Source organism: Gossypium hirsutum, chromosome A05 (assembly GCF_007990345.1).
Source record: "Gossypium hirsutum isolate 1008001.06 chromosome A05, Gossypium_hirsutum_v2.1, whole genome shotgun sequence".
NCBI classification, from domain to species: Eukaryota; Viridiplantae; Streptophyta; class Magnoliopsida; order Malvales; family Malvaceae; genus Gossypium; species Gossypium hirsutum.
In genome coordinates this window covers 64,829,545-64,839,646 of record NC_053428.1, presented here as the reverse complement: position 1 = coordinate 64,839,646, position 10,102 = coordinate 64,829,545, and the positions used below count along the sequence as shown (strand labels likewise).

Here is a 10,102-nt window from a genome sequence, read left to right as displayed (position 1 = left end):
TGACAGACATTCTTCAAACAAATGTCCTTCCCCACAATAGACATTGGCTATATTTTCAAATTGGTTAGATGGCTATGCTGCAAAACTATTAGACCCGTTAATAGTAAGATTTTTAAGCATTGAGGGTATTGATGATACCTGAGATACAAGTGAAGTAAGAGTATCTACTTCATGTATTTCGGTGACTCGTCTTCCTAACGCTGCTCGATTGGTTGGCCATTGGTAATTGTTTTTGGCAATCCTCTCAATGATTTCGTAAGCCTCATTATAAGACTTAGAAAGGAGAGCACCATTAGTAGAAGCGTCCACTACCATCCTCGTGTGAGCACTGAGACCATTATAAAATGTCTCAAGTTGGATGCAATGTGGGATTCCATGAATAGGGCACTTTTTTAATAACTCTTTGTATCTTTCCCATGCCTCATACCAGGACTCATCATCCATTTTTTTGGAAAGCAGTGATCTCGTTCCTCAACTTAGCATTCTTGCTAAGTGGGAAATACTGTAACACCCCTTACCCGTATCCGAGGCCGGGCTAAGGTATGAGGCGTTACCAGACAAACATACAAACATTAAACTAAAATACGAGCCAGAAAATTTTATTCTTATTTCAAAGCGTTCATTCTCTTACACATAGTCCCTTATTTGAGTCTATGGAGCCCAAAACATACTTTAGAAAGGGTTTGGGACTAAACCGAGAACTTACGAAAATCTTGGAAATTTCATGCTTTAAGGCTCCACACGCCCGTGTCCCAAAGTTGTGTTCCATACACGGCTGAGACACATGGTCGTGTCTCTGCCTGTGTGGAATATACCTAGGCTATTTTCCAAGCTTTGGTCAACCTTGATCTCTTACACACTTATACAAAATCAAAAGCATATGACATGGTATTCATTTAATGATTAAACATCCTCAATTAAACCACAAACATAGCATTTGTATGTCATCATACATGTGTCTCTCATACTCATTTTACCTTGTTTATTATAGTACCACTTATACATTTATACCAAGATTATCATCTTACCAAATATCTTCAGCTTAATCATCAAGCATTCATATTTAAAGCTAGATCATATCTTTATAAAATACCACGATTCAGATGCGCAGAATAACATGTTTGCCTGAAACATTTCAATTCAATTCCATACCCAACAAGCATTACATTGAGACTAGTCATATATATATATACATGTCATGATACATAACATTCTCTTTTTGTTTTCTTATAAACACATATCATTTATTTCATTATATCAATATTTCATATACCATAGTTTCCATGTATTCCACATATATTTATTTTCCTCCTCCTCCTCTCCATTCCACATCCTTAATGTATATAGCATTCTTGTAAGTACGATTTCACAATTTACTAATAAATGTTCACATCAAACTGTCCACACGAGTCATAGTCACTTAATTATTTATAATTTGAGCTATAGAGCTCCAAATTAAGATCCGTAAATTTCTCCTGAAACTAGACTCACATGTATTTCCACCATAAAATTTTCATAATTTTTGGTTTAGCCAATTAGTACAGTTTATTCATTAAAATTTCCCCTGTTTCACTTTCTGACAGTTTTGACCTCTCTTCACTAAAAAATAATTATCTCACAGTACAGAACTCGGATAATGTTCTTGTTGATTTATCTTGAAAATAGACTCATTATAGATTTTAAAAATATAATTTTGAGCCTCTAATTATTTTTCTCCAAATTTTTGTGATTTTCGAAAGTCAGAACAGGGGATCACGTAATCATTCTGAATCAGTCTCACGAAAACATAAATATCTAAAAATAAGAACTCCTTTGCTTTCTATGTTTCTTTTATATGAAAAAAGACTCATTAATATTTAATTCGATATCTCATTCAGTCTCTGATTCAATTTATACTATTTTTGGTGATTTTTCAAAGTCACATCACTGCTACTGTCCAAAACAGTTTTATTGCTAATTCACTCTTTCACACTTTCTTTGTATTAACCTCATTTTAACATACATATCACAAATCATTTTCACCACATTTCATACATCACAAGTATAGGCCCATGATCACAAGGTCACCATAAAATCATCCTCATGTATAACTTACTTGTTTATAACCTTACCACATCCTGGTCACTTAATGAACACATCATATTTTACTTATTTAATTAATCTACTATTCAAAATAGTCATTAACTCAAACTTTATAAAAATTACAATTTTCCCCTAAACTTTTGCATATTTACACTTTTACCCCTAGGCTTGGGAATTAAACTTCATCCCTTATTCTTATGTTTTATGACATGATGATCACTTTTCCCTTCTATGGCAACATCAAATTCTCACTCTAACATGTACTTATGAGTATTAGGTATTTTTATCGATTAAGCCCTTTTGCTCGTTTTCACTTAAAACCGAGTAGCACAAGTTGTCTAACATAATTTAAAACCTCATATTGTATCATAAAACACCAGAATACACAAATTTTACCTATGGGTATTTTTCCAAATATGAACCCTAGGTTGAATTATTGCTAGCATAAGCTAAATCAAGTTACCGGGACTCCAAAAACGTAAAGAGCTTGAAAAACGGGGTTAGAACGGACTTACAATTGAGCTTGGGGAGCTTGAAAACCCTATCCATGGAGTCTCCCTTGGTATACACGTCCATGGTGAAGAAGATGAGCAAAATTGGCTTTTAATTTTGTATTTTAATTCATTTTACCCCTGTAATATCTTGATTTTGGGCCTAGTCAGAATAGTGGTTTCGTGACCACAAAATCCGAGATAGAAATAATTATTTTATGATTATTTTAAGGTCTATGATATGATTGCATGATTGTGTGAAAATGTCGTGAAGAAATTTTATGCATAAAGTGCTTAAATTGAAATTAGGGACTAAATCGAATAATTTGCAAAACTTGTATTCTAGAAGTTTCTAGTATGAAATTGTTTTGAAATATTAATTAGGAGGTCTTAAATAGAAATTTTACCAATTTCTAAGTCTATGGACAAAAATTGGACATGGATGGAATTTTGGAAAGTTTAGTAGTAAGGGCATTTTGGTCATTTAGGGGTAAAATGAATTAAAATACAAAATTAAAAGCCAATTTTGCTCATCTTCAACCCCATGGCCGAATATAGCAAGGAGAAACCATGTCTAGGGATTTTCAAGCTTCCAAGCTCGATTGTAAGTCCGTTCTAGCCTCGTTTTTAATGATTTTTACGTTTTTGGAGTCCCGATAGCTCGATTAGGCTTATGTTAGCAATAATTCAACCTAGGGTTTATATTTGGAAAAATACCCATAGGTGAAATTTGTGTATTTTGGTGTTTTATGATAGAATATGAGGTTTTAAATTATGTTAGACAACTTGTGCTACTCGGTTTTAAGTGAAAACGAGCAAAATGGCTTAATCGGTAAAAATACCTAATAGTCATAAGTACATGTTAGAGTGAGAATTTGATGTTTCCCTAGAAGGGAAAAATGATCAGCATGTCATAAAACATAAGAAAATAGGCTAAATTTTAATTTACGAGCTTTGTGGCAAAAGTGTAAATATGCAAAAGTTTAGGGGCAAAATTGTAATTTTTCCAAAATATGATTTTGGGTCAATTTGAATAATGTGAGTCCTAATTAGACTATATTTTAAATGATAGAGAAAGGAAAACTGAAATTCGGGCTAAAATGGGGAAAATACCAAGTTGTGGACGAAATGGTAAAAGTAGCCATTTTCACATACGAGGTAAGTTCATGTGTAAATAATGTAGCATAATTGTTATTTTTAAGTTATTGATGTTAATTATATGATATGCTGATTTTTTTATCGTGAAATATTATGCTTTGTGGTTAATGTTGAGTAATATGCAAATTATGTTTACTACTTGATAAATATGAATTGCTACCGAGTATCGATTCCGATATTCCATGGAAGACAGCAATGTGAGATCAAGGAAAAAAGCCCGTTTGAACCTTAGGAATAGATTAGGATACAAGTGACATGTCACTAGGATGGTTGAGCATCCGAACTTGTTGAGTTGAGTCCGAGTTCACTTATGGATGCGAATGTCCGAACTCGTTGAGTTGAGTCCGAGTTCGTGAGATGTAACTAGGCATCTGAGCTCGTTGAGTTGAGTCCGAGTTCACTTATGGATGCGAACGCCCGAGCTCGTTGAGTTGAGTCCGAGTTCACTTATGGGCGGGTTACATGGTAGCTTGGCTACATATGTGGCACTTATGTGCAAACTTTCCATGTATCTGAATTATATTCCGATGTGTTCAACGGGTAAAGTTCTACTGAAATGGAGGAATACTCAAGATGAAAGGGACGTATTGGTAAGTGTTGTGAAATGGGTACTTTGAACAGGTATGTACTTAACCCTCGGGTTGAAAAATCGATATAACAACAATATGGTAAGATGATAAATGAAAATGTGATATGAATGTCTTGGTGATGATTATGCAAATGATGTTTTATGTTTGCTTATATGGTTATGTTACTTGCTATTTGCATGTGAACTTATTAAGCATTTATGCTTACTCCCTCCTTTTCATTCCTTGTAGTTTTAACAAGCCAGCTCGGAAATCGGGAACGGTCGGAGGCTCGCTCACACTATCCGTATACCATCTTGGCATAATGGCTTGTATGTTTTGAGTATGGCATGTATAGTATTATAATCATTTTGTATATATGGTCTTATGATATGGTTATTGAGTGGTATGGAAATGCTTGGTAATGATTAGCCATTGGAATGGCTAATCATGATCATATTTGGTGTTATGTATGTCAAATTGCTAGCTAATCCATGGAAACCATGAAATAGGTAAAATTTACCATAAAATAGATTCAGACAGCAGTAGTGATGTGAATTTGAAAAATCACTAAAAATAGTAGAAATAGAATTAAATAATGAATAAGTTATGGAATCGAATCTTGATGAGTCTATTTTCATATGGAAGAAGCGAAACAGGTATATTAGCTATATTTTACGAGATGTTTAAATTTTTGTGAAACAGGGACAGAGCGATTTCTGGATCCCCTGTTCTGACTTTGGAAATTCACCATAAATTTTAAAAAGATAATTAGAAGTCATGATTTATATGTGCAGATTCCTTATTGAGTCTAGTTTTATTAGAGACAAACGGCATAGTTATTGAAGCTTTTTACAGGGAGATATCTGATTCGTAATACACAGAGGTCAGAGTAGTCAAACCCTGAAACAGGGGAGAATTTAACTAATAAACTGTACTAATTGGCCCGAACAAAAATTCTAGAAAAAATTAGTAGATAGATATATGAGTCTAGTTTCAGGAAAAATTTACAGAATTGGATTTAGAGTTTCGAAACTCGAGATATGATTTTTAAAGCGACTGTGATGCAGTTAGCCAGCTTGTTTGGAAATTTTAAAATGAATTGTATGAGCTGTTTAAGTAATAAATTAAGTCCGTTAACACCTCGTGTTCGACTCCGGAAACGGTCTCGGGTACGGGGCGTTACAACCCCTAAATGACCAAAATACCCTTACTACTAAACTTTCCAAAAATTCCATCCATGTCCAATTTTTGTCCATAACTTAGAAATTGGTCAAATTCTATTTAAGACCTCCTAATTAATATTTCAAATCAATTTCATACTAGAAACTTCTAGAATGAAAGTTTTGCAACTTATTTAATTTAGTCCCTAACTTCGAATTAAGCACTTTATGCATAGAATTTCTTCACGAAATTTCCACACAATCATGCAATCATATCATAGACCTCAAAATAATCATAAAATAATTATTTATATCTCAGATTTTGTGGTCTCGAAACCTCTGTTCCAACTAGACCCAATTTTGGGCTATTACAAATACTTCATAAGGAATCTTTCTGCTACCTCTTGCCATGTGGAAATTGAGTTCAGTGGCAATGAGTTCAACCAGGCTCGAGCTCTGTCCCTTAGTGAATATGGGAATAGCTTCAATCGTAATGCATCTTTGGGTACTCCGGCTAACGTGAAAGAATCACTTACCTCTATAAATAGTCTTAAGTGTAGGTGAGGATCTTCGGTAGGCATTCCACTGAATTGGCCCATTGTCTGAAGCATCTGGAACATGATTGGCTTCAGCTTGAATTGTTGTGCCTCAATTTCAGGTCTCCTAATACCCGGATTAAGATTATTAAATACTAGAATGGCATGCTGTTGTAAAGCTCTATCCCTATCATTAGCAATAGGGATAGGATTTTGAGTAGGGTTTGCTCCATTTCCTTGGATCGGATTTTCGAAGTTCATCTCTTTGGTCCTTCTCTGATTTGCTTAACTTCTTCGCTCTCGAAAAGTCCTTTCTATCTTAGGGTCTACAAGGAGGTCAATAATTCGGTCAATAGTCATAAACACCTGAAATGATCACAGAAAAATTAAGTTAAAAATTAAACAGAAATTAGTAAACAAAAATGCAAAACTAACAAATTCACAAATAATGACTTTTTAAAACATTCCCCGACAACGGAAAAAAAAACTTGGAACGACGGAAATGTGCAAGTGTAATCAATCACAACAAGTAATAAAGTAACAAGTAAATGTCGAGTTATCGTACCCACAAGAAATGTGGAAAGGATTATTTATGAATGCAATTTAAAACACTTTGGTGAAGAAAAATATTTTTTATTAAAAAGGGTGATTAAGAAAAATAAGATTTTAAACTAAGTAACTAAAGAAATAAATCACAAATGCACGATTTCATAATATGATTTAATCAAGATGACATAATTGTGTTGATCTAATTACATTTCTTTAACTTAGAATTATTAAACTCATGTCTATGTTGTTACGAATAAATTCATGGAAACTCAGTAATTTGCTAACTTATGAACATATTCACCTACACAAATCCATTCATCTATTAACATATCCCTATGTTAATTCAAATGATTAAACAGATTTTAATAAGCAAACATGTTATGGCACATACATACTCATTAAAGTGAACTAACCTCTTGTATATCCCTATGTTAATTCAAACGATTAATAAAATCTAATGAGCACATAAAAGACTAAGTGAGGTAACAAGGTATTCTTACCTTGAAACAGTTTAATTACAATAACCTTGCAAGTTATGCAAGGCAAGTGTATCGCCAAATACATTGCTAATTTAACCTTCAGCTACCTTAGAAGAATAAACATGCACTGATTAAGTATTGTGTCCATTAATTACAATTTCAATCCATTTAAATAATTAATTCATTAGCTACCTCACAATTGTAATGCAAGAATAACTTAGGTATGATTTTACTTAATCAAGCATTTTACCGATGCCTATAACAGCATAAACACAATTTTAATAATTTATGCAGATGAAATGCAATCAAACCAACACGAATTAAATCCAAGCTAAACTAATTAAATTAACCATTCCAACAACATAAATATTCATAGATATGTTCATCATAACAACAACAAAGATTAAAGAGATAGGGAACAGGAATCAAATCTGGTGTTTTTCCAAGGCTTTAACAAAGTTGCTCCGTTTTTTATTCTTTGTTGTCCTCGCCGATCAAGGCTTCTATGAACATTCAATTGCTGCTGCAAAATGTCTAAAGAAGAACCCTTTTCCAATGGGAGAAATCGGCACAAGAGCAAGGGACTTGAAATGGGAAAATGAGAGGAGAAAGTGAGAGAGGATAGAAGAGATGTGAATGAATTGAGGTGTGCTTTGAATGATCAGCCAAAGGGAGTTTTTATAGCTGAATGTAGCAGCTAAAATTTGCTAAAAGTAGTAGCCAAAGAGCCACCCCTTGGCCGGCCATCTATGTGGGAAAGTAGATGGCTTCAACTTTGCTAAATATGGCTTGGGGCAAATCCATAAAGCCACCAATTGTGGAAGGGCTTGAATGCAAATTTGACAAGTCTTCAAGGGCTTCTTTGCAAGCTTAATTAATCAGATTATAAGATGATTTGTGTCAGCATATGGATGGTTTTGGGCTGCCCAATCCATGGCCGGTTCAGTTCAATCGGTTTTGTTCAACTGGACCACTTTTTCCATAATTAATTAATAATAATTTATTTAGCCCAAATTAAATTGGGTATAAATTAAAATTAATTATATTATGAATTAATACACATAATTGGACCCTCTTAGACTGAAAATTAATTCGCCTCCATACTTCAAATTGCTTCTCAGTTTTGTACTTCTAGCAGTGTCTATCAAGCCATTTTTCGCCCTTTGTGCAAATCTGTCGAAAATAACCAAAATTCATAAAAAATAATTATAAAATTAACTAAATTTCAATATGTTCATATTTTAAGTGCACTTTAATTATTTTATAAAAATTAATTATTTTTCGACAAGAATTTAACCGAATTCGCATGAATTTAAGTTAAAAAGGGTATGAAAAAGTGTGTAAATTTTTGTGTTTCCACTTTTCAAAACTTCAAGAAGTCAAGGTATTTTTCCATTAAAGGCAATGTGAATTTAAATTGTATAAAGACTTTCAAGGAATCGAGATTGTTTCAATTTCACACCACTCTAGAACATTCCAATTCCACATTACTGAAATGTTTCACACCACGCTAGAACATTCCAATTCCGCATTATTGAAATGAACTTAATGTTTAGAATAATGATATTTGTGTCAATTTAATCAATGTGAAACAATATCTAGTGCTTGACTTGAGATAGTTATCGAGTTCTAATGCTATAAAATTAAAAATAATGGCATGTATAAAATCATAGTGTATTAAGTAATAATGGCTTCTCTAGAACCATTTATTTTTCGTACAACTAAATATAATTTAACTAGGCCTAAATTTAATGACACATTTTAATGAAGCTTTTGGAACAATATCAAAAATAAACACAAAAGTACAATATTAGGCCCCTTACTGGTAGCCGTTTGTTAGCTTAAGCAATCATATATCCTTAAGAAGACGGAGATGGTGAATCGATCAATGCAAGGAAATTATTCCAAGTCTAAATGCTCTTTTCTATAATTGCCGCTGGGTTTAAGTCTTTGAATAGAGGATTTTCAAGAGTCCTCTTTACTAATGCTGAGTGGCAAACTTTTCCCAACACAACAAGTTCGACGCAACACTTCTTAGAAATATTCCCTGTCTTGAAAATACTCGTGAAAGCTTCTAGAACATAGGGAAAACCCATTTTAGTTTCACAATTATTTTCCTTAATAATCTGGTCATTCTCCTTCGTTGCAATTACTGCCCTACAAGTTATGAATAAAACCACTAGAATGGAATAAACATTAAGGCTTGCCATACTGCACAAATCTGATGCTACTAATTAAATTTGGTTCATAAAACTAATTTCGAACGAGATTTGCAAGGGAAAAATCTGGCATTTATAGGAAGTGTTATAGCCACATTGGATTAGAATACATTACAGTAAAAGAAAATATTCAATATTTCAGTTCAATTAGAACATTCAATAATTTAGTTTAATTAGCATTAATTTTAATTACTACAAATCTAAATATTAATTCAAAGACACACATTGATAAGTCGTAATTTATACATATTTTTATCCCATGCTTAGCATATTTTTGGATGAATTATCATTAGATTTGTGGAATTCGATGCTCCTAATCCTTGAATTTCATGTTTTATACTTAGGTGAACATAGGAGAGTAAAAAGAGCGAGAAACGAGCCAAAAATGAAGAAAATGGGTCAATGTGGGAAATCAACACGGCCTGGACTTCCTCATACAGGTAGTTCACACACCCGTGTCTATTTAACAGATTCCAACACTGCCTAAGCCACCTCACACTGGCGTGTCCCTGTCGAGCCCAAGCCTAGTTCTATTCGGAAAAGGGCACTCTTGAGGGTTTTGAAGCATTCTAAAGCCTATATAAACACTCCAAGAGGTACCTAGAAAACACACGGACTAGGTGGCAAAGAATTACTTGAAGAAAACAGATTGATCCATCTCAGAAGCCGGATTCTCCTTCAAGACTGAAAATCTCCCTTCAATTTCCTTCAGGGGTTTTTAGGATTCTTTATGTTTTGTTATCATTATTCTTCTGAGATGTTTTCTTTTACACTTATGAACTAAATCCCCTAAATACCTAAGGGGAATAAAACCTAAGACGGATCTTGTTATTATTTTATGAATTATATGATATATATT

At 33.3% G+C, this 10,102-nt stretch overlaps 1 non-coding gene across 1 annotated transcript; it reads left to right on the top strand.

The window, feature by feature from the left end:
- Nucleotides 1-370: 370 nt before the first annotated feature.
- Nucleotides 371-478, top strand: LOC121229958 (small nucleolar RNA R71). Its single transcript, XR_005927909.1, has one exon. It is a non-coding gene; the product is annotated as a small nucleolar RNA R71 (small nucleolar RNA).
- The last annotated feature ends 9,624 nt before the right edge of the window (nucleotides 479-10,102 follow it).